We start from the raw sequence: 24994 nt of genomic DNA, 5'->3' as shown, positions 1-24994 counted from the left end.
CCGTTGGAGCAGAAGGGGCCATTTTGACTAAATGCTTTTTCCAGTCCCTCCAATCATTGACTCAGCAGATGGTCCAAGTGTCCCAGGACGGTTTGAAGGAGGTTTTTGGAGCAGGAAGACTCAATTGTTACAAATAAAGACAAACCGTAAAAAGAGTACATAAATATTTCAGCACTGAGACTACACAGACTCGTCTTCTCATTCACAGTTTACCATCATTGTATGCTTACATGAATCTTGGTGACCTGGCTCACCGTTCATACGCTCACCTCGCATCTTATGTATTAATGGAATTTTTGAGCATTTTTTTTTGACAGACTTCACTCTCTTCAATACACACGAGAGACAGCTCTAATGTTAAAGGGGCAGGCTGCCACTATATATATATATATATATATATATATATATATATATATATATATATATATATATATATATATATATATATATATATACATATATACATATTACTTATGGTAACAATGACCATTATTAATAAATGTTAATACATTATTTAACTTACAATAACAATGAATAAGTACGATATCTTGAAACTTAAATAGACCTAATACACATTACACACTCACAATTTAGACGTCATTTCACAATCATAAAAGAGTTATCACAAGTGGACCTCAAAGAAAATTAGATATGATAAGAAAGCTTTTTCCAGAGCTTTCAACTGCACCTCACTGTTTTCCGTATGGACTTTGTTCAAACTCCAAAGAAGATCACAAGATGCTGCATAAGCCCTGCGAATATAATCTGGATAAATAAAACCCAGAGCCAGTAAAGCCAAGTGGACGGGATCATGTTCCATTAAGCAATGTCACAAAATAGCAGAACGAACCTCTGATGAGGACCTTTATTGCTGTCAGTCATTAGTAGCAAGTTGTCTGTTGGAGACGTTCAACTTCTTTGGACAAAAAGACGGCTGCCTTCTCTCCGTCCTCCGTACCTTGCTGGCAACAGATGGAGCGGTGCTGGTGAACAGCAGTTCTTCTGAATTCGATTATCATTCACACTGAAGTGCCATCAGAGGTGTCATCATTTAAACTTTTCCGGCAAACAGTTTTCTGCCATTAAAATGTAGTAATGTTCGCTGTGGGTGGGTTGATACCAGTGCTACGTCTCACTAAAAGTTAAGAATCCCCGGCTCTGAAGGGATTTATTGCATATATTATGTGACTCATAAAGCTTCTTTCTTTCTTTTTTTTTTTTTTACATTGAATGTTGTGGTGCTCCAAAACATAAAGTACGAGAGAGGAGGCTCGAGATGAAACAAAACAAGCCTCTACAAAACATCTAAGGAGATAACTTTCACAAACACCTTCCACGCGGTGACTACCGCTGCTCTCCCAGCGCGCTTTACCTTCCAAAAGACAAAAGCCAGACACACACCAACACACACACACACACACACACACACATAAAGACAGGCACTCTTCTTCCCCCTCTCCTCTCCTCTCCTCTCCTCGCCTCGCCTGGCCAGTCTCAACATCCCAGCGCTCTTTGAGGCGACATCCCAACAATTCCACCGGGTCCCTCATTAAGGCCCAGGCGCCGACTCTCGAGGGGAGGTGGTGGTGGTGGTGGTGGGGCTGCTGGGTAAACTTTGGAGAGGTCACCTCCTCGTTTCTGTCTTGCGCCTCCTCTCATCCCTCGTTCCGGCCCGTCCTCGGGTCCTGTCAGCGGAGAGTGTAAACAAGCAGAAAGGTTAGCGGTGTTTTCACCCGGCGCCGTCTTCTCTCATTAGGGACAAGGGACAGTGAGCAGGCACCATCAGCAAACGCCACACTTTGTTGTGAGCGGCAAACTTCTGGCTTTATATCCGGCTTTTTGAGATGTGTTCAGCACAAAGGGAAGAGTTAGGCACCAGCTGGTCTGGAGGATGAGTTCACCTGAAGAAACATTTAGTCGTTATCTGTCGACTCCAGTGTTGATGGAAAGTTTGGTGAAGTTTTGTAAGCCAACAAAACACTTCAGAACAGCATTGTAGCATTCTCCTTCACAACTGAAGTAGATGGGGAGTGGTTTTGAAATGTAAAAAAATAAATAAACCAAAGGAATTATGATCCAAGCTCTGACGAGACTTCCTTCGACTTTCCATTATAATGAAGAAGATGACTGAGTTTAAATGTTTGGATGAACTTTTTCTTTAGGTGGCAGTTTGGCTTCAGTAGTACTAAACTGATCTGATAGTAATGTAAGTTTATTATTTCTGAAATATTATGTACTTGACAGAGTTAAAAGGTGACTTTTTGGTCTCGGTTGAGGTACAGTATGCACTCTACTCAGTGCCAGTCTAGTTCAGTCTGTTATCTTTTTAACAGCTGGTATTACTACTAGCCCTGAATTGATGTAAAGTTAGGGATGTGCTTGGAGTTCCACAAGGTGCTTGGCACTTGTAGATATTGGTTTCCTGGTTACTTAAATATATTGAATTGCATAATGGTGTAGAGGATGCTGCTGAGATGTAGCGTGCAATTCCTGCATTTTAGGCTTGATTAAAGGCATTTCTGTTATTGATATTACAATGAACAAGACTCTTAACAGCAAGAGACACTTTCTAACATGCGACTTGATGTTACACCCACAAAAAAGTGACATTTAAACATTAAAGAAAAACAGTTACCTTTCTGAAACCCAACCAGGCAGCCCTTAAAGAGGTAAGAATTTGAGGATGGGCATTTGTATCATTTCATTGTCACTGGTTTTCAGTTTCTCAAGCGACACGGCCAAACGGATCCACGATAACAATATTATCACGAAATTTGTAGAAAAAAAATGCTTCCAAAAATGTTGTCAAATCTGTACTTTACTTTGTTTACTGTGTGTTTTGTCTGTTTGCTGGCAAATGAATTACACTCAAAAACGATTGCAGGAGAGGTGGAGAGAGAGTCTGTAACCGGAGCTGTGCAAAAAGCGAACAGTTTACACTTACTGAATAATTAAAAAGGCAACCAGCTGAACTGATAAACAAAGACTGTGAAACAAACAAACATCTACGCTTGATCATTTGCACAATATTATCATGTGTGTTAGTGACACGGAGAAACCGTATGTATGTGGAAACGCTTTGGAAAAACTTCTGTGGAAAAGTCATGCGGAACACACACACGGACCACGTGGAAAGAACAAGGATGGGACTTCCATCTTTCAGTAGTTACTGCAGCACTGACTGTGCACATAACCTCTGCATACCAATAAACTAAAAGATCCTATTAAAGTTTCCCCCATGGCAGCATTAAAACCTGCAGCTCGAGTCACCCCTCCCCCCCCCAGAGCAGCTTTGTCACTGTCCATCCACTCCAACAGAAACACGCACACACACACACACACACACACACACACACACACACACACACACACACACACACACACACACACACACACACACACAGAGCCACCGTCCAGCAGCAGTGGAGACTGTCTCCTTGCCTGCCTGTCTCTGTGTTTGCTGACTGGCTGTGGAAGAAGTCATTTAGCATGCTGAATGTCAAGGTCAGCCATGACGTCCTTCTCATCACTCTCTGCGGCAGAAGGTCAGAGAAAAAGCTCTTCCTCAAATGGTCATCGAGACAAAGAGAAGCGTGCAGGCGGGAGGGGGAAAGAAGAAAGAAAGGCAGAAAAGGAAGGACATAAACAAACAAACAAACACCTTATTTTCAGCTCCAGTTAACTGACATTGTCTCACCCCTGGCTCCAGTAGAGCTGCTATTCGAGATATTACATTCTTTTTGTTATGTGGTTGACTGAATCTGCCATCATGAGAACCCAGTGTCTTGAGAATAGCAGAAATACTGGTCCAGCTTCTACTCGGGGCTACTTTACATTAAGATTAAGTTAAAGTTGGATGTAGATTTTAATTGTTAATCAAGATTATTGGCAACAATAGGTCATGTTAACATGTTTAATATTACTGGAAATAAGCTAATCTTTTTTCTTCTTTTTTTTGCTGTTCTCAGGAGAGCTTTTTCTTTGCCACACCTTTGTAATAAAATTTGAGATTTATTTGAGATAATGAATTTTGGGGGCAGTAATCATGTAATGAATATACAAACTCTTTCCCCTTCACGCTGCCCTCTGTCTGAGCTGTATCCTGTATGTTTGCTGTCACATGGAGTAATGACCGCTGAAGGAGACGACCGTAGGCCGTTCCAAACGTCACCATTCCCCCTGTGATCCATAACACACAGCGATTTTAATGCAGCGAGTAATTACAATATGCCCCAACCTGCTCCCTCTTATTTCCTTGTGCAGAAAAAAATGCTCCTGCACAAGCCCAGTGTGCACGTGCAAAGTGTTGCGCACACCCGCATGCACGCATGCAAACAGACTGAGAGCCTGCACAGCAATGCAGGAGCTAATTCAATTTAGAAGTAAGTCCTAATTGCTTGCACAATGCAAATGCAATTTACTTCTAGAGCAGAGGAAAATACTGTACTGTATGCACTTTACATCAGCGCCTGGGATCACCATCTCGCTATTATTTGGAGTGTAAACTGATGAAAAGCAGACTGCGCTAAGTGAAAGCTGATAGAAGGAAATTATAGGCAGTACTTAAACGCATCCAATGAAAAATTCAGCATATAGTAAATCTCCATAGCATTAGTTACGTCAGAGCACCGGTATAATCAAAATCACCCCTTTGTTCCTCTCTTGCAGTTGTTTTCTGCTTTAACATTGTTTCTCTCCTGCAAATGTTCTACAATAAAAGCCAAACAGGAAAAGGGGTGTTATAGCCTCTGAGCAGCTGGAGGGCTTGACTTTCTTTCAGCAGCTTGATACCAGTCCAAACCAAAATTAAAACAAATATACTAAATTAAAATACATAATGATAATAGATATAAAACACTAAAGTCCACACAACCTTATAATTGAATGACATAATGGGTCAATTGTCAGTGACTCCCAAATGATATATACTATTGTTCCCAAATGACAAGAACAATGCAGCATGGCATCACTCCTCATGTTGGTACAGTGCTGTTTGGTTTAGGCAACAAAGCTACTTGGTTAGGTTTAGGAAAACATTGTGGTTTGTGTTTAAATAAGTACCCCAACCTATGGAACTTACATTTCCTGCATGCATATGTTACGCACGTTATAATAATGTATAATAATGATAATAACTTGACTGTGTTAGTGAGTCAAATTAACTCTCATGGAAGACTTTCAGTTTTACCTGTGTCATGAGCAGCAGTACCCTGGATATATACATAGCAGCAATCTCTCAAAACCATAGTCCAAACAATCAGGGGGCAGCATTTCATCAAAGTAACCCCTATCTGCTGCTAACTGCAGTGGATTTTAGCTTAGTAAGTGGCACAGCAAGTAGACTGGACTGGAAGCTAGAAGCCCCAGGGTGGTGGTGGTGTTGTTTACTATGCCATTACATGAACTTTGGAATGGCAAGGAAGGACTGCCATAACATAAGTCAAACACACTTCTTTACTTTCTGTTGATAGTCACTCATGTTTTTTTACATAATGCACCTTTTACCCAACCCTCTACGCAATGTTCCTACCTATGCAGACTTATTCACTCCTCATACTACTTCAACTAACTTCCTCCTTTGATGTCATAATTATTACAATGGCCACTAGAGGTCTCTGCCTAGCAATATACATAAACATCTCTCTATAAAAGTAAGGAATCTCTGTCTGTGTGTGTGTGTGTGTCTGTGTATGTGTGCCTCAAATATCTCTGCAGAGCAGGATCAGACTTACCTGAGATTTTCAACATGGCTGCTGCGTGGTTCAAGGGTGTGCATCATCACATTTGTTTGGACTACAATGATACCGTTAATAAATTTTCATAAATGCTTTACGAATTCTGCTAGCATTGTCAACCATAGCCACCATAGCCATGTACGCACCAGAGCAAATAACTGCAGAGCTCAAGCCCATGACATACCTTAAGAAACAAGCAGATTTTTACCTGCAGTGACGCGAGCTGGACTGGGATTTTGCCGGCGGTTCGGTCCTGTTCTGCTCTGTGCATCTAAACTGACAAATGAGACTAAACGAGTCCGGACCAAGTCTATTCCTGTCCGGATACGTGAGGACAACAAATTGAAATCGGAATCTGTGGATGTACAGTTACATATAACTTTGTAAATTTCCAAAACTTATGCACAAATTTAGCAAACTAATACATTTGGTTCATTAAACATATTTGTGGTTTTCACAGTAAAAATCTAACTTTTTCCTACTCTGATTTTATGTTATTTTGTGATTTTAGGTCAATAGTGTTAATATAGTACGTTAAAATGAAAACAAAATAACTGTACAGTCACACATGTGAGGTTGTGCTGAAAATAATGATACCAAACAAACAAGGCAAGGTAAATAGTTTTTAAGGTGAAATATAATTGTAAAATCAAAAGTAGTCAAAACCAGCCAATTATACGTCCCTGGCGTCCGACCTTCAAACACAACCTCATTTGGCCATCCATAAAAAAGCTACTTAACCTCCCACTTTTCTATAGGAATACATGCTTCCTACGGGCAGTGCACTAGTGGGTTGAAATAAGCAGGTACTTTGAGTCACCTGGATGGGTCAAAACCTAAAAATACTTGACCCTACATAATGCAACGCACTAGGGTCTTTTGTCAGATGCTTCTTCGTTTTCCTACATATTTTACGCTCCAAGCTCACAGTTTTTGACAACGCTGACAACATCATCTCGGCTACATACAAAGTTTTGTACAACTCACTTCGACACTCTCTGATGGATCCCACTGTTGTCCATGCCTAGACCCACCCCACTCTGCCTCTGATTGGTTTACCCAAATGTTCTTACCCTAACCCTAACTGATCTCACTCCTCATGTCTAAACCTAGCAAACCCAACCAACTGATGCAACAAAGCCCTGGCTGATTTGGGCACTGTAACCCTTTTTACACAGTTGAAAAAGAAGCTACTTTATTCTGAATTCATCAAAACAACATACAAATGGGAGCAAATGGCATCAATATAAATATGATTAAATACATAAGGAAAGTTGATCACTTCTATGAGCCTGTTTCAAATAACGACCTCACTGTCGGTGCAGCTGAAGTAAGTAAAGGCCAGGGCCTTGAAAGTGTATTGTATTTAAGTTGGTACCAGCTGTTTGCTGCTCTCCATCTTCCCCAGTCCTTCTATCATTGTTTCTCTGTCCTCATGCCTACTTTCCACAGCTTGAGTAAACACTGCCAACTCTTTCATTAGCCCTCTCACCACAGTCTCTCTTTCACTCTGCGTGTCTTTCATCCCCTCTCACTCCGTCTCTACACGCCCCTGTTTAAACAGATGAATGTGATTAGAGCCAGTTTTAAATGACATTGGAAGTTTGTGTGTTTAATGAGTCAAATAAAAGGCACGGTTATTATGTTCAAAGATAGGCCTTAATATAACGTCTGCGAGTGCTGCTCTGTGTACTCTGTGTGTGTGTGTGTGTGTGTGTGTGTGTGTGTGTGTGTGTGTGTGTGTGTGTGTGTCACTACACCACTGCTATTGAATTTATTTTATTGTGTGTTATTGTGCAGATTCTCACATGATTTACTGCTAATGCCTGGCTTCTGCAGTGGTATTCGGTACAGCAACACCAGCATGCCTTGTGGTCACAAAACACATCTGGATTCACGAGTTACTCATTAATCCGAAGTTTTTTTGAAGCTCCAACTTGTCTGAGTTTTGTGAAGCTCATTCCTAGTTTTGCTTATTATACTATGAGTGCAAATGTGGTAATGGTGTGGTTTGCCTACTTTGAGGCAATATCATTCACTTTTGTGGGGACTGGTTCTCGCTTAATCTCGTCCTATTGAGGAATGGCCTTAACATTTTTTTTTATAAAATGCCATATTTCAATAGAGGCAGGAGAGCTAGTTATTTGAAGTCTTTTTGCTCACTATGCTCGCCAGTCGACAGTAGGGGAGAATGGGGTAAAGTGAGCCAGTGGGTGAAATGAGCCAATCCCATAAACAAAAGTAGCCACGTTAGCGCAAATTAAAGAAGCACACTATTTATGTTGGACAGAAGCACAGGGAGAGAGTTGTGAGCATAGCAGTGTCAAAAAAATGTTTTGTCATGCCAAGTAAAGTCAACTTGTTTCTAAAGTTATTCATCATGTATCTTAAAACAAAAAAACCAAAAAAACCAAAAAAAAATGTTTTGGAAATTATTACATGTTAAGTCAATGTAAGCCACAAAATAAGATAGTAAATTTAGCATAATTGTGGATTAGAGACACTTTTATGAAACACTTTTGTCAAAATGTAGGTTTTGGGGTAAAATGTGCTAGTGATGTTGGGGCAAGTTGAGCCAATGGCACATCACACACACACACACACACACACACACACACACACACACACACACACACACACACACACACACGCACACACCCACGCACGCGCGCGCGCACACACACACACACACTAATCTCACTTTAATTTCCAGGTACAAAACAACCTGAAATGTATATCATTACTGTAACAAATACACTTTTATTTTGCTTCTCTCCTGCCAGAGCATTTTTGGGGGACTTGTGGATTTTACTTAACTAAACTTGAAAGACAAATGCTTTTCCTGTTAGTCGTTACTTAGCATAGATCATATTTACATGGCAGCCATTTTCTTTGGACATTACTCTGAGGTGGGAAGCACAAAAGGCATACTGCCATGTTCCAAGTTTCAAGTTTTACTAGGACTCTGACAGATTGTTATAATTTTACCACTTCTTGATCAATCAGCAACTGAATGAAACAGTTGATAAAAATCTCCATGGACCGGACCATTTTTAAGGTTAAACAAAATATCTGATGAAAGTTTGATTTTCATGGACAATAACTTTATTAGTAACATGGCGGTTGCTAGAGCACATTCGGACAATGGTAATAGTATGTTTAATGAACGTACACACTTACCTCTACATGGTATTCTACATAGCATCACTCCTTTATGCTCTGTATGATATACCATATGCACTTTTTGATGTGACAGTTGGTTTCATGAATGACATGGGTGTTGAGAATACAGACACCATTTTTCCATTGATTGTCTAAGACTTCAAGAGGGCTTCGAACTAGATCCCACAAGCCCACCTCTTGAGCATCTAAACGGTTGTATGTTGGTGACTACTAAGCCATGTATAATAATACTTGAAAGGTAAAGAAGTGTTTCTAGGCCCCCTTTCTCATACCACACACACACACACACACCCACACACACGCAAACACATCTGCCTGTACCTGCAACACCCTTTGCACTCTCATCTGCATATCCCTTGCTCTGCACTATAAATTCCACCAGAAACGGGCACTTATACGTTCATAAATCTCCTTCTTGTCACTTTCAAATTACATAGATTTATTCACAGAAGAACAGGCCCGAATGGAGACGAGAGAACAAGGAAGAGTATAGAGGAGAAGAAGAAGAAAAAAAAGAAACACTCACATCTTTATGATCTGGCGTTGCAGTATGAGGGGATCTGAAGTGTAAGTGTGCTGTTATGTGGAAGTGCATGTGCAGCAACGTTTGTTTACTCTGTGCTGCATTTACATAAATATAATGTTTATGCTGCAGGTGGGAGAACCCTGAAACAGCAAGCAGTTGCTGTGTGTGTGTGTGTGTGTGTGTGTGTGTGTGTGTGTGTGTGTGTGTGTGTGTGTGTGTGTGTGCGCGCGATGTAATCCACTTCTGTTACAGACTTACACAGAGTGTACCTAGGTAACTAACTTCACTAGATTAGTTAGTTGAAATAACTCTCTGTTGACTTCTGGTTCTCCTCACTTCCTCCTTTGCAGTTGTAATATCCCGAGAGGACACCACCTCATGAAAAACCTCACACCTTTTGAAATAGTGTGACTGACAAAAAGATGTGGCTTCATTTTTGGGCAAAAATGCACTTTGCAATGTTAATTCATCATAATTCTACTTAAAAACTGACTATTGCATGTGACAGAAAAATAAAGATAATATTGAAACGCCTGTTTTAAAAGAAAAATAATAAAAGTGTGCTTGTCTTTTGTCTGTAATTGCATGCGCTTTGTCTTTAGTTTTTGGAAAGACTTGTCAGGTCTGAATCAGCCAACCAATCAGCGTGTTAACCGACATCTGAGTCAATCACAGAGCCAGAAGAATTTGAATGTTAATGTTGCCTATCCACCTTCTTTCTAGCCACCATGATACCTTGTGCGAATTATGACTCACTTAACTGGAACTGGCTTTTTCCATAATGAAAAGCACTTACATTAGATTGATTGGTACAGTGTGTCATTCATTCACGAAGATCTAGGTTTCTGTCTTTATCGAGTGATTACTGCTCACGGTACCAGGATCGCTTCGCCCGCTAGGCCAGTGCTTCCAAGGCCGTGATGATATCCTCGGTGCGTCGGTTGTTCTGATACGTTGTTACTTGCTCCAGTTCCGACATGCACTGGAAGTATTATCTATAATTGTTTTATCAGTAACCTCCCCAGTGACTGATGAGACATGTGGATAGCCGGTCATAGTGGCAGAGGGATCTGCACTGGAATGTTTGGGTTGCCTACAGCCGCTTTAATCTCGTGCCGAGTTGCATTCATTAGAGTGCTGCCCTGTTGTAATGAACATTTTGATTGTCCTACTGTGTGGACTTTCCTCACAGCAAATCTGGTAATCACAAAAATTCCCACCGAACAGACACATTGTGATCAATTTAATCATCTATTTACCCTGCTCTCCTGCACATCGATATGACTTCTCCCACCCTCTGCGTCTCCCTCCCTCTTCTCCTCCTGTCACTTTGCCAGAGGTGTTATGCAGTTTTTTGCTAAACGGAGAGACCTTTGAAGTTGTAGTTAGTGAGCCGGCAGCTCTGTTCTCCCTTTGTCTGCTCCCGTCTCACTCTCTCTGTCTCTCTCACTGTAGGGGAAGACTGTGATTCATGTACTGCTTGTGAAGACCACCATTAATTTCATGTAATACAGCTTTTATCTCCGTCCCTGGGCCCGGTATCACTTCCATTTTCTCTCCTTCTGACTGTCTTACCTCGTGTTCTTTCTCCGGCTGTCCTCTCTGACTTCACTTGCACACTTCTCCCTCTGCGGTCGTCTTGGCGTCTCCCCCCACCGTCTCACCTCCGCCCTTCAGTTCTTCATCGGAGGAGGGGTCAGGGTATGGTTGTCCTCACAGTTGTATTCATCATTCATTATAACCATTATCAGAATCATAAAAGGCATCTCTACACTCATTTTTATTATTGTTGTTCCTAGATTTCATTTTTACATTGGAGTAATTTGAACCCATCGTCATTGTCATCATCATCATCATCATCGTCGTTGTTGTCATCATTGTCGTCATCAGTCGTCATTCATTTTCATAATCATCATCATCATGAACATCAGAATCACTCGTAATCATCATCGGCGTCTTCATCATCATCGCCATCATCATCATTAACACAGTCAACACCACCACTCTGATGTAGTTTTAATCATCTGATAATCCGCCGTCCTTACGATTGTCTTTACAATTAGTGTCAACATCATCAAAATTTCACTCATTAGCCACGTAGACAAAATACTGCCAATCATCATCATCTAAAGCCATCTTCACCAATATTAGAACTATTAATTGAGTTTGTACATGCAAGACGTATGTACAGAATTACCATGAGAAGTGATGATGATCATGATCATTATTATCATCATCACAGTCCCAATATTGATTCTGTCAGGAGCCAGTTCTGTGGTAGTCTCGTCAGCTTGAAACTTCTCCCCACACACACACACACACACACACGTGCGCGCTCACCATGTCACATCCATTGCTCTTGATTGCCACCCCCCTCCACCTCCCCTGGCAAAGCCCACAGTGGCACTGAGCCGTGGAAATGTCAGGGGTCAAGTTTACGTTGACGCTAAAGTGACGGTCACCCTGGGCCACGGTAAAGGTCAGCGCCATGGCGACAGCTGGTTGATATCGTCGTTGGGGAGGCACTTATGAGTCACCGCTCCAAATCCTCCATGTGGCATTAACAGCATCTTCTGATTGCTCTCTCTCTCTCTCTCTCTCTCTCTCACACTCTTTTTTTTTCTTCAGATTGCCATCTTGACAGATCTGCCCTGTGCCGGATGACAAGGAAAGGTCAGTTCTTAAAGTATAGTTAACACAAGTTTTTTTTATTACTTACTTTTCTGGTGCATGATATTGTGTGGAAATAAAGAATGGATAAAGTTCAACTAGGCAACGAGCAAATTCTAAAAAAAAGAAAAAAAAATGACACACAGAGTCGAAGGAAATCCAGGTTTATAATAACCTAAATGAAGCTTGGACCTGATTCTGAAATAGCAGGTAGTGGGTTTCACCCTATTTATTCAGCCATCACAACCTACATCTGTGCATTGATTAGGAATGGAGCTTAGAGCTAATGAACCGCAGATAGACACTTCTGCCAAAAGTGATGCCGTGTTCACGTCATATCAAATTTCCTGTAAATACAAGCTGTCATCTGGGAGAAACCATTCACGTCACTCTGCCAGGGGTAATTACCAGCAAGACATTGGCTTTTTTTAATAGGGCACAATGTCTTGAACTTCAGATTATGAATGAATATGCGACATACACGTCAGACATGGATGATAATGATCATCAGTTAATAGTGCTTTTTTTAGAATAAGAAGCCAACAAAACTGCAACACAAAATGACTGTATCACTCCAGAATGTGACAAAAAACTGCAACGAGAAATGCAAAGAATGTGATTCATGTCTAACATCAGTGCTTGAGTGCTAATCGCATGTGTCTTCGTAGTTTTTCTTTATTCTCCTGTGTTGTTCTTCACGTTTCGGAGCTTGGTCTCTGCAGTAATTGGACAATTGTTCTAGAGGCAGGGATCCTGTGCGGTGCGGCTCTGCTCCTCTGATAAACTGTCAGTCATACCCCGCCAGAAACTCTGGGAAGTGACCACAGAACTCCAATGCTACTAAAACATTCTGGCAGTAGCACTCAAACTTGTCAGTTTTCATCACTGATTTGTCAAATCTCACTGCTGACATCTGATGACTCTCTGGAAAACATGTTACAGTACAGAACGTCTACAGTACTCTTAGGTTAGTTGTATTTATTGTGAGAGAATGTTGTACATCTTCTTAGCTCATTTGCAACAGCTACAGCTTAATCTGGAAATGTTGTTTAGTGTTTAATGTTTTCAGGTAAAGAGCTTTGAACAACAAAACGCCCAATCTTTTTAGTCCAATTTTGTCCAGCAAACAAAACTTTTGAGACAGTTTCAGCTGATTGAACCTCCGCTCAGTACTCCTCTGCTCTCCATGCACCTATATTGTTTTTTGTGTGTGTGTGTGTTTTTTAAATGCACACAAGGTCAATGTTAATAACTGCTCCCTGTTAACTGCTCGTGTTTTGTTTCCGTTGTCAGACAAGCACAAACATTCATTTGATAATGCTCATGTCCTCTCAAATTGTGAGTGGGACAACAACATTATTGCTGACAACAACAGCTCAGATATGCTTAGGTTGTGCTCCTTGTTTAATTTTTTATATCAGTCAGCCAACTCACATGGACTAGATCATATTGTAAAGGTCAAATACAGTATATACAGCATTGATAACTGGTGTTAAGGCTCTGACCTCATCACTTATCACATGATGGCCTATATTGGCTTTCAGATTTTGCTTTACTTTCCACCTTGATTAAAGCGTGGCAAGACTTGTAAGATAAGTGCCGTCAGTAAAATTAGTTGTTAAATGAGAGTTCTCATGGATGACATGGATGTTCACCTGCTGGTCATCTCAGGAACTGACCTGCCAGGTACCGGTGTCTACAACACTAATAGGCCCCCTCAGGTCCGAAAATGTCAGGGTGTATTTTAATTGCACAGTGCGTCTTAAATGGTGAATGGATTTAATCTTTTTTTTTTCTTTCTTTTTTTTGCTTCACTAAAACAAACAAACTGACTAAAAATACTGACACGATAACAACTTCATTTTAAACCTGTGGGTTTGATGGTTTACCAGCAGTGCCACTAGCTTATGTAAAATGGATGCTGGGATAGCACAGTTCAGTGCCTAAAACAGTACTTGAAACAGGCTGGTACTTACCAGTTCGCTGTACTTCCAATTTTACATTTTATACTCTGGCATATAAGGACTTTTTCTCACGTACTGATATGTTGGGTTCCCTGGGTTACTCATAATGACCCTAAAACAAATGCATTACAAGGGTACACTACATGATGCTCACATTACAGTTGTTGGCTACCTGCTCTTCTCTGTTGATGCTTGAAGTACTCGTGTGACACACTAAAGTAGAGACAGTGCCCACAGATATACACACTAACATAGTCAAGCTGCCTAGCCACTAGGACCACATGAAGGCTATAAAAGCTTTCTCCAAGTGGTCTGTCCAAATGTCCTTATGGCAGGTTAGTGGGCCACTGTGAACACACGCCAACAAGTAACAAGTGTGGAATGTTGTTGGGCTATGAGTGATGACATTTCACAAATCTATGAGAATAAGGATGGATTGATAAAGCACTGACAAAACAGATTCATTAGGCTATGTAACTCTGTATTGCTTGTTCCCTGATTCCATTCTGAATACATTGTTTGCTCTGCGTTTGCTTATGTTTCAAACACAACTTAGTGATTATATTAACATTTCCTGCATTTAAAGTCACAGTCTGATAAATCATTCACCATTAGCCTGATCATCACAGCAGGTAAGAAGGAAGCTAGAGGGGTTCAACCTTTTCAAATAATGAGCTCAGCAATATCTTGTTTTTTTGGCCACAATCCCAATTCACAGTAGTGAAGGACCTATACAAGGAAGGTAAAAGATGTGTCTCAAGTACGTCTATGAATAATATTGGTATGCTTGTTTTGTTGGATGGGATATGGAAAGCGGCCATATAGAGTGTATTTAAACGGCCTCTATTTTCCTGCCAGTCCATTTTCTGTTCTCCAGCCTTTCCTGATTCTCTGGGCCCTTTGTTGTCCCCCAACCCCCCTCACCCCCTTTACTGGCAGAATGAATATCTACACACTGCTGCTCCACAGGGGGTCTGATGTGTGTGTGCTAGAGGATGGGAGGGAGTGTTTAGACAGCTAACGTATGTAGGAACACCAGAGCTACAACCACTCTACCCCCTACTCACGCACACAGAAACACAGGGGTTAATATTGCCACCAGCCGTGTGGCGTGGCTGACTGGCCCACCTTCCATCTCGATCCAACCAGGCTCCATGCTGGGCACGACACGGCCGCTTGACAGTATGCATCCGCCATGTCACCACGGCTCCCATATGGAAACCTTCCACCACCACCGGAGAGGGCGGGGGGTGGAGGCAGCCGGGCAGTGGGGGTAAGACAGTGACCCATACTGTAAAAACAAATATGTTTCATACTTTAGAGCAGTGGTGTCAAACTGATCCAGTAAAGGGCCGCTGTGGCTGCAGGTTTTCATTCCAACCAAGCAAGAACACACCTGATCCAAATCAGGTGTGTTCTTACTTGGTTGGCTGATTGGTTGGCTGATCCAAATCAGATGTGTTCTTGCTTGGTTGGAATGAAAACCTGCAGCCACAGCGGCCCTTTACTGGATCAGTTTGACACATGTGCTTTAGAGGATATTTAGTCAGTCAAAGTGGTCCACATTACATGCCTGTATGTACGATCGCATCCACTGGAGATCAATTTTGGGCACGCAGTGAGCCCTCAAGCTGCAAGAATGATCAAACAGATGAATGGATGGACCCTCTGAAGACATTTTGTTCCTCTACAATTGTTGTTATATGTGAAAAACAGCGAGCTCACAGAGAAACCTCTGGCTATACAAAGATCAAAACTACCTTTCCCAATAAGGCTTTGAACCCCAAACAATTTGTTTATGAGAAATCTTTGCACAGCTTTCTTTGTGGATCCCAGAGAGCTGTGTACACTGTGCGTAAAAGAGATGTGATGAGAAGTTTGACTTATGCTTGCAGGTTCAAACATGATAAAAGAATGAAACAAGAATAAAAGAAATAGATGGGAATCTAACAGAGGTCAATATTCATACAAAAGTATGTTTACATATGATGGAAAATATGTCCCGTAAAAAATGATTACTTAAAAACAGTACTTAGCCTGATAACTACACATAGATGATACTGGCATATGTTACTAGACCTGTAAATGATTGCAAAGTTTGAGAATTTGAAAATTAAGTGAAGGCCTCAGAGGTCAAATTGTTATTTTCAGCAAAGAGGTGCTTTCTCAGCATAACCATATGGCCCGACACAAGGTTTATAAGGGTGTTGAGGGAACTTCTAAATGCTTTAGAAAAATTAGTTGAGTATCTAGCGCATGATCAGGCCAACCCAAAGTGACCACACCATCAGAAGATCAATTCATCAAGCTTCGTTCTTTGAGAGGTAGAAAAGAAACTTCCTTGCAGATACAGAATTTGCTTAGTAAAGAACTCAATACTCCAATCAGTAAAAGTACTGTCCGAAGAAGGCTGTCTTGGAGTGGTCTCAGAGTTATAGTTTCTAAACCACTTCTCAGGATGGAAACAAGGCCAAACACTTCAGGTGGAGGGAGTGGGAGATTTATAGCAGTGACAAAAGGGGTGCATGTGAGGAGACAAGAGCTAGAATGATACCACAGTGTTACAAACTGATAGTGAGACATGGTGGGGGGAACATGTTCACCTCATCTGGAGATGGACACCTAAACAGAATTGACTCCACCCTGAGTGAGGGGAGTTACCACTGTAGACAGGCTACACCCTCTGGCGTCCCATGTACACAGGCTTTGTCCTCTCTGTGGCACCCTCGGGTTCCAGTCCTGGTCTGGGGCCCTTTGCCGTGTGTCATTTGTTGTTTATTGGTTAGGACATTTGCTTAGTTAATCGTCATGTATTTACATTTTTGTTCTCCTTTGCAAGGGAAATTCAGGGCTGCTTGGCAAATTCATGTTTGTTATTTTCGGCACTTCTTACATCTGAAGCCAATAAACTGCTACACTGAGCCTTGATTGAAACTGTGCTGCTGGCCTTTCTGCTGGGAGTCACAGCATGCCATGCCCTGGTTCGCTTAGACCTGATATTTAACAGTCTGGCATTAATTGTAATGAAAATATGTAATTAAGCTTGCAAAACACAAACGCAAATGGAGGTATCTTGATTAACGGTCTAAGAAGTTTGGACCCCACTATACATACAGTATATATATATATAAATCTCAAAGCAAATCCACAACACAAGACAGAAAGAAATAGATAGCTAGATGGACAAGTGAGTGACCCAGGTGTGTGTGTGTGTGTGTGTGTGTGTGTGTGTGTGTGTGTATGTGTGTGTGTGTGTGTGTGTAGCCTAGCCATCTGCAGTTCATCACTCCTTCTCAAAGTCTCAATCTTGCTCTCGTCTCTAGCATTTGGAGGCACTAAGGTCCTGATGCCAGCAAAGGTCAGAGCCAGTGATTTATTGGCCCTCTTCTGGGAGGCCGTCTGTGGACCTGAGATGCCTGCCGTGGCCCTGGATCGCAGCCAACATCCCTGACACCACCACCATGCTGCCAGCAGATGAAAAGCTTGTTTCACTTATTTGGTGCATATTTCATATTCTATATGCATCTGACGGATTACACAGATACCCCGACATGACGATTTATTAGCTCAACATGATGTGTCTGTTAAATGGATGAGCACCTTTAGTTTTCACAGTGGACGGCTGCAGAGTTCAACCTTTAGGCTGTCAAACTGGATCTGAGGGTTAGACATTTTTACATTGCTGCTGTTAAAGGTAAAAAGACTGTTGCCAGGGGTTTTTTCCCCATTGAATTAAGTGGTACGTTAACCACGGAGCCTGTTGTCACCTCAATCCCGTTCCTGAGGTCCTGCCAAAACAATAAAGTTTGGTACATTATTCGGACCGCTCGAAATGCAACGTTTTCATGAATGTTGCTTTCAGGCTATTCTGCTGATAGACAGCTGAAATAGAAAGTGCAAGGATGAGAGGCAGCATGCCAGCAATAGCAGTGAACAGATGAGTAAGCAAACAAACATGGTTGGGGAAAAAAAATGCACAACTTAAAAATATTCACAAAATCAACCTCACAAATATTTTAATAAGAAAAGAAAACGCTTGCAATATGTTTGTTAGACCTTGAGGATACACATGGTTGTTATGCTGAGAATCACTAAATGTAAACAAACTTTTGTGTTTTAACATGGAAGCTCCACAGGTTAGCTTCAATAATGGCTGCATTCCTTTTAGGTGTTCTGTTCGCTGACTCATCGGCATGGATTATTTGTTTAATTTCTTAAGGGATCACGGGGCGATAACAGACAGAAGCTCGTTCTCATCTGCGTTTCCCTGGGAGGTTATGATTAAGCCATTCACAGAAAAGCACTACGGTAACCAAAGTAGACAAACAGAACACAAGATACATGCAAGATAATGCACGTTATGAAATTTAATGCAATTTACACTGACAGCCAAGAATCTCTGTAACATTCGATCATACCCCCTAGTTCTAAATAAATCACTCAAAATTAGGTGTAGATGATGCAGAGGTCCTGCTCCACATCTGTACCTGATTATTAAAACATTTTACTGTCTTTCGCCTTCACTTTCTTGATTAGCTTTTTTTTTTTTTTTTCAGTTGCCCACGGCTATCTCAGTCTCAGAATCTATGAAGTACCAATTGTCCCTTCTATCTATCTATCTATCTATCTATCTATCTATCTATCTATCTATCTATCTATCTATCTATCTATCTATCTCTTTCTCTGTACTTGACCATCATCTCTCTCTCTCTCTCTCTCTCTCTCTCTCTCTCTCGCTCTCTCTCTCTGTCCACTGGCTGTCAGTGTCTGACTCCAGTTGTTTGGATCTGGGTCTTTGTCCCCCATGACAGCTGTACCCTCTTCTTGTCTCTCTCTCTCCCCCTGTGTGAGCTGGTTACATTGTCTTTCGTGAGCTTTGTTCTCGTGAGTCTTTGTAGTAACTCCCAGGTTTCCATGGTGAGGCAGAGATCAGCAGACTAAGGTCTGTTTGACAGCACCGGAAGTTGCTCAGCATCCTCCAGAATCAGTATTCCCATATGTTTTCAATCTATCTATACTTTTGTCATACTGATTGTCCATACTGTAATTGTATTATGTTGGTCATTTGTGTATCTCTTACATTTTGCTTAACCAAAGTGTGGTATTTTGCCATTAGAAGTCTCGACCTGGCTGCAATCAAGAACAACATCAAATCAACATTTTTGATGGGCCACCTGACGAGCACAGGGTCTGAAACTCACAAGCCTCTTTTGGTGGGACTTGACTTTAGCAATACATTTAATGCAGCTGTCTTACACGGCATGGGAAATAGAACTACATGCTGTTGCTGTTTGGCTCTATTGATTCAAGTTTGTTGTATCATACATTTGAAACAACACTTGCATCGAATTATTTTACAGTAATAGCTGAGCTAAAGTAGACAAAGAGCTTCAACTAAAATCCACCACACAAATAAAACCCAGACATTCAACCCCACCATGCGATGCAACTGTTAATTCTTAACTGGCAGTTATGTTTAAGGCATTTTTATTTTAAGCCTCTTGAAAATATAAATGATAAAAGGAAATTGAAGTCTGTGGCTAATTACTATTTAATATTTAATTTTGAATAAGGAAATTACTAGGATATGGCCTTGTGATGCCAAAACCTCATCAAGTATGGACAGTAGCCTTCGAAATCAAAACCAGAAATGTTTGTGAATGGACTCCCGAAGTCGTCCTACTTCTGCCGATCAATGATATTGATCAGCTGTCAATGCCAGGAAGAAGCCACGGATTGTGCAGCCTGACATGACAAGGTCTCCAAAAACACTCGAAAATGCAAATGATGACTTTAACATTTTAAGTGGTTTAGGAATGCCAGTTCATGCTCATCTGTTGGGGATTCATTGTAAACTTAAAAACAAAAATTCATTAATGCATGAATTGTTGGAGCTATTCCTAGTTACTCTTCAGAACCCCTTTGACAAATTGTGCAGTCAGTGAGATCCTTAAAGCACAACAACTAGAAGGTGTTTATAATTCTCTTCAGCCCAACAAAGACAAATGAGTGTTTGTGTTTTTCTGTATGTCTTTCTAACCGTGCTCAGATGTGTGTCCAGGACATAATTGGTGGAAAATGAGACACAAGAATACATAAAAAACACTTCAGTCGCAGCAGTGTGCTGAGTCTGGGCTGACAGGAGCTCTGGAATAATATGCACCAGTCACAATAGAGGAAGATTAGAAGATTACTTTATTGTCAATGTAAGGCAATTGAAATATGTCTTTGCGGATATCCCTCCTAGTTACGCTTACAGTCGTCCTGACTGAGCCGATTCAGAAGTGGACGGCTCTGAGTCCGCCAGTTCACACCCAACATTAGAATGTGTCTCGACTCGACCACAGTTGCCACTTGTGATCGGATCACAAGTAAGTGCACCCAACACTGGGACAAACAGACACAATGTTTTAACACAAATGCAGAAAGCATAACATTTGCCATAGCATTTCACAACATCCATAAAGTTTCTCCGGGCTCAACAGCCCACAAAATTAAGCAATTTTTTTTAAAGGGAGTCTGGAGACTCTTTCCACTGGTGACAATGAAGTTGCCATTGTTATGTCTACTGTCAATGAAATGTTGCTAGCTGTGACACAATTCTCTATTAAACATTTTTGTTCCTGAAACCACTCTATCGCATCTGAAGAATGACGTAATCTACTACATCTACTACATCTACTTGGCCTTTGTCTCAATAATATTAAGCCTTAACTTGAACAGATAGCTACAGCCAGCAGCGGCACACATTTTATGACTTGAAAAGGCTACGAATTATGTATAGTCTCCATGTGCGGGTTAGGGTTATTTATTGGTGAGTATTTTGACCTCATGTTCAGGTTAATGTATTTTCTCTAAATGTGTTTACAACATAGTAAGTGAGCAAATTTCTCCTTTGTTGCACCGTTCTAAATTTTTGCTTTCTTTTTCAATTTTCCATTTCATTAGCTTTAGAGCACTTCCGTGCTATTATGCCCATCCTCTGTGTTTTCTTTCATTACCTGTTTTTATTCTTTTGAATAAGACTTTTCAATCTTCTTCAGGAGTGAAAACTCATAATTCTACCTTGCATAGCAACCTATAGCTGCCTGGATCTGCAGTGAAGCCTTTGACAAAGTGTTATTTCTATGAATTACAGCAGTTTCTTTTTGAACTAATAGATGTCTCCCTCCAGCCCTTCAAACCGTTATCTAACATGGACGACTGAAGGTACAAACCCATTAATTTTCAGTGGAGTGGTGCTTGCATCCAAGGTATTTAACACTGACGCACAGTGTGATGGAATGCAAGTACAGTCATTTAGTGTATTCTATTGAGAAAGTTGTAGTGATGGAACACTTTTTTTCTTCTTTGCATCCAGTCTTGCATTGTGGCACCTATACAAACAATAATATCGCCACATTCTGACTAGAACACACAGCCTCCCTCTCAGCTCTTTCTGACAGCCAAGAAAAGCCACCTTCAGTTTGTTTGCTGGAAGCTTGTGTAGTTCACCAGCAACAACTATTCATGGGTGAACGACGGAAACGCTACTTTTTTTTAAGGCAGCAACAATGTGTGGAGTGCAACTACAAGGTCTTTGGCGGTTTCTGCAAGAGGAAAATAAATAGAGATGTAGATGTTTGCATGGGGGGGTATGTAGCTGGCTTATGCACGCTCAACTTAATGGAGAAAAACAACCCTTGACCTTCATCACAGTTGTAGTAACACTTGACAAAGAGCTCGGGCTGAATTCACTTTCAAAAGTCATTGTGTCTGTAAAGGTAATGTTACTACTGAGTTATTCCACTCATCAATAAAACTATTTAAAAGACCTATCTGTTTACCCGGGGCTAGGTTAGAGTGTTTTTAGTTTGCTTTGTTTAGATGGAATTTTTGAAAGATTCGAGTGACATTTGACTTAGTATAGTATAAACTTAAAAAAGGTCACTTCAAAACTGTGAATGCAGAAAAAACATGAAAGGGTCCCAAGGACAGATATACTTTAAAGCTGAAATAGAAGCTATGAATTGACACCAACTAATTTTAAACCACACACCAATAGTTTTCTATTGCGAGTATAGTTTTCTCCATGACCAAAATCTGATATATTTTCTAGGGGTGTGCAATTGTGTGCAATTTTTCCCTTATAAGACAATTTGATACACATCTAGATATGTGGGCTATGACACAGTTCAGGGAGGATGCATTTTTAATAGGGTATCTGGTGTGATTCGATGTGGTGCGACTTGATACGATAAGACGTAATCTAATAAGGTAGTAATTAATTTTCCATTATAAATCAAATAAAGCTTTATATATATATATATATATATATATATATATATATATATATATATATATATATATATATATATATATATATATATATATATATATATATATATATATATATATATATATATATATATATATATATATATTGCAGCACTTGGGGTTCCCTGGTCTTTTAATTAGTGTATCTACACTTCATAACAGACCAGTGAACTCCACTGTCACTTAAGGGAGGTACCGATGAAAGTGAAATGTCATTTCCAAACCAAGGATACCAGCAATGATAATGATGATTAGTTGCACTGTCAATGCCAATCATGATTGTGATTATGACTTTTGCAATAGAAAATAAAATACTTGTTGTATGGACAATCATTTGACAGTGCAAATATAAACTGACATGTATAATGGAAACATGAAAGTCAGCCTTAATATTCCTGAGAAATGTTGTGCCCAGTGGTGAAAGTCAAGTTTTATATCTTGAGTCAGTTGCTTGGAAAACTGCGTTCACACAATGTCGTCAGACTGGGAAGACTGAGCCAAACATATTGGAGCGTGTGCAAATTATTCAAAGATGGCTAACTCCATTGCTTGCCTTCCAGTCCATATATGTCGACCATTTACCCTAAATCTGTGGTTCTTAAAGTGGGGACCAGCTACCCTCGGGGGTTCTTGAGGGGATTCTGGGCATTCCCAGCAAAACAAGGGAATATTTTATTTTCACCAATTGCAAGCGATACAGTATGTGTGCTACTGGGGTAATAGTAATAGTTACACTGAGACATCAAGCCGAGGTTTGCCACCACTAGCTAACATAAGCCTACTTAGAGTTTGATGGTAGACCAAAAAAGGATACGGCAGCAAGTGCACAAATTAAGTCTGTTTGTGTCTTGTTGCACATGAACTCAATGATTCCGTAATATAAAACTTTCTTTTGAGCTTTCCTTTTTCCTTTTGTGAAATACCTACATTAACCTTTTAAACACCACAAAACAAAACAAAACAAAAAAATCTGAATGCTCACTCTTCCACATCCATATTCAAGATAATTCCAGAAGTATCTATACGTTATAGGTGAAACACTTTTGTTGAGAGTGGAAATATTCCTGAGTCTAATTTGCTGCCAAAATGCCTCCCAGGCCACCAAATTAGAGACCCTCTTATTTGACTGTGAGATATTTCCTGGATTAAAGATGGCATGCAACCTTACTCTAAACATTAATCGAACAGAGGGCTTTCAAATCTGGCATTTTACCGTGGGAAAAGACATACTACTTTGCTGTCATGTGAATGAATGGGAGAGGCATTTAGTGACAAAGAGGTGGCCTTTTCCCTCCGCCGTGTAATTCCAAGGCGGGGGGAAGATTGTAGCTTTATCAAACTCTCTGAATGGCTAAATGCAATAGCCCAACACTCTGAAAGTGCTCATCATCACAGCGTGACAGGAAGGGAAGAAGGGAGGAGAGAAGGAAACAGGAAACAAGAACATGATTTGAGGGAAGGGGATTGCAGCTGGAATTAATATTGAAAAAGAAATGTCCATGGGAAATAATAAAAATTCATTTTCTAACATATACGCATGATTAAATTAGATTCAAGGCAAAGCAAAAGACAAATAAAAAAGAAAAAATCTTGTTTGTCTCTACGTTCGACAGTCTGAGCGGCTGTTAACATCCCCTCCCCTCCTTCGGCTGACGGGGTGAAAGGTATCCGCTGCTCCCCGGGACAGAGGAGACCTCATTTTTATATGTGAACGGCTGTGAACACCGCTGAATGACACACTACAAAGGTTGGATGTGCCGCTGCCCTTTCTCTCTTAAATGGTACGTTGGCATTTAGCTTCGCACGTGTCAGCGGAACACACACCTCTCAAGTATTTGCACCCAAAATGTGTGGAGGTGTGTGTGCCCACATCAACACGGAGGATTTTTATCAGTTTCCCCGAAACAGCGTGTGTGAGGGAGGGAGAGAGGGACAGAAGGGGGGATGATAAGACAGAGAGGAGCAAGAGAGCATATTCGCATGCACATTACATTTCACAGAAAGACAATTTACATTTTGAGTCCATATTATGTTAATTTTGAGTGGCCTCTCCAGATAATTCTATTACACAGATAGCTCTCCCATGTCGGCCAGGGCAGAAACATCATTTCACCCTGGAACACACACCTGCTGACGAGCGCCGCAACATGACGGAAAACAAGGGCTAAAGGCAGGTGGGTGTGTATTGGAAGTTGTGTTTTGGTGTGTGAAAAAGGATGTGTGTTCACGGGGGCCCGTAAAGAGAAACTTATCTAAACGACTTGTGATCCACAGAAATGGTTTATCAGTTTCTCTTTTAATACAGGATGTGCTGCCAGTGAGTGCGGCGCACAGTATTATAGCTTCGAGGAAACCATATCGCTGCTGAAATCCCACAAGCTACCAAACCGCTGTAATTCTCTGTCATTCTCCGACAATCCTCTCCTGGCTCAGCACTGCCGACCGGGAGGATAGAGCCTGGGATTGCATGAAGTTGAACAGATATATATCTGTTTTTTTTTTTTGTTTTTTTTTACATGACTCATGAGCAAACAAGAATCCAACTTAGCTGGCAACATTTGCTGTCTAATCAGTTTTGAAAATATACTTACATTTTGCCT

General features: G+C 40.8%; 1 long non-coding RNA gene across 3 annotated transcripts in view; it reads left to right on the top strand.

The window, feature by feature from the left end:
• Window positions 1–18578, top strand: part of LOC119033852 — a 115649-nt gene extending 97071 nt beyond the window's left edge. The window contains exons 3-5 of one of the 3 annotated variants that reach the window (XR_005079392.1): window positions 12073–12117; window positions 15228–15351; window positions 17402–18578. This is a non-coding gene — a long non-coding RNA (uncharacterized LOC119033852). Of the gene's footprint in view, window positions 1–9355; window positions 9486–9794; window positions 9973–12072; window positions 12118–15227; window positions 15352–17401 lie in introns of those variants that run through there. The other 2 variants (XR_005079391.1, XR_005079394.1) reach the window with 2 other exon arrangements.
• Window positions 18579–24994: the final 6416 nt, after the last annotated feature.

This window comes from Acanthopagrus latus, chromosome 15, assembly GCF_904848185.1.
Source record: "Acanthopagrus latus isolate v.2019 chromosome 15, fAcaLat1.1, whole genome shotgun sequence".
Lineage (NCBI taxonomy): Eukaryota > Metazoa > Chordata > Actinopteri > Spariformes > Sparidae > Acanthopagrus > Acanthopagrus latus.
Note: the sequence above shows the minus strand (reverse complement) of the source record. Positions and strands in the feature narration are given on the sequence as shown.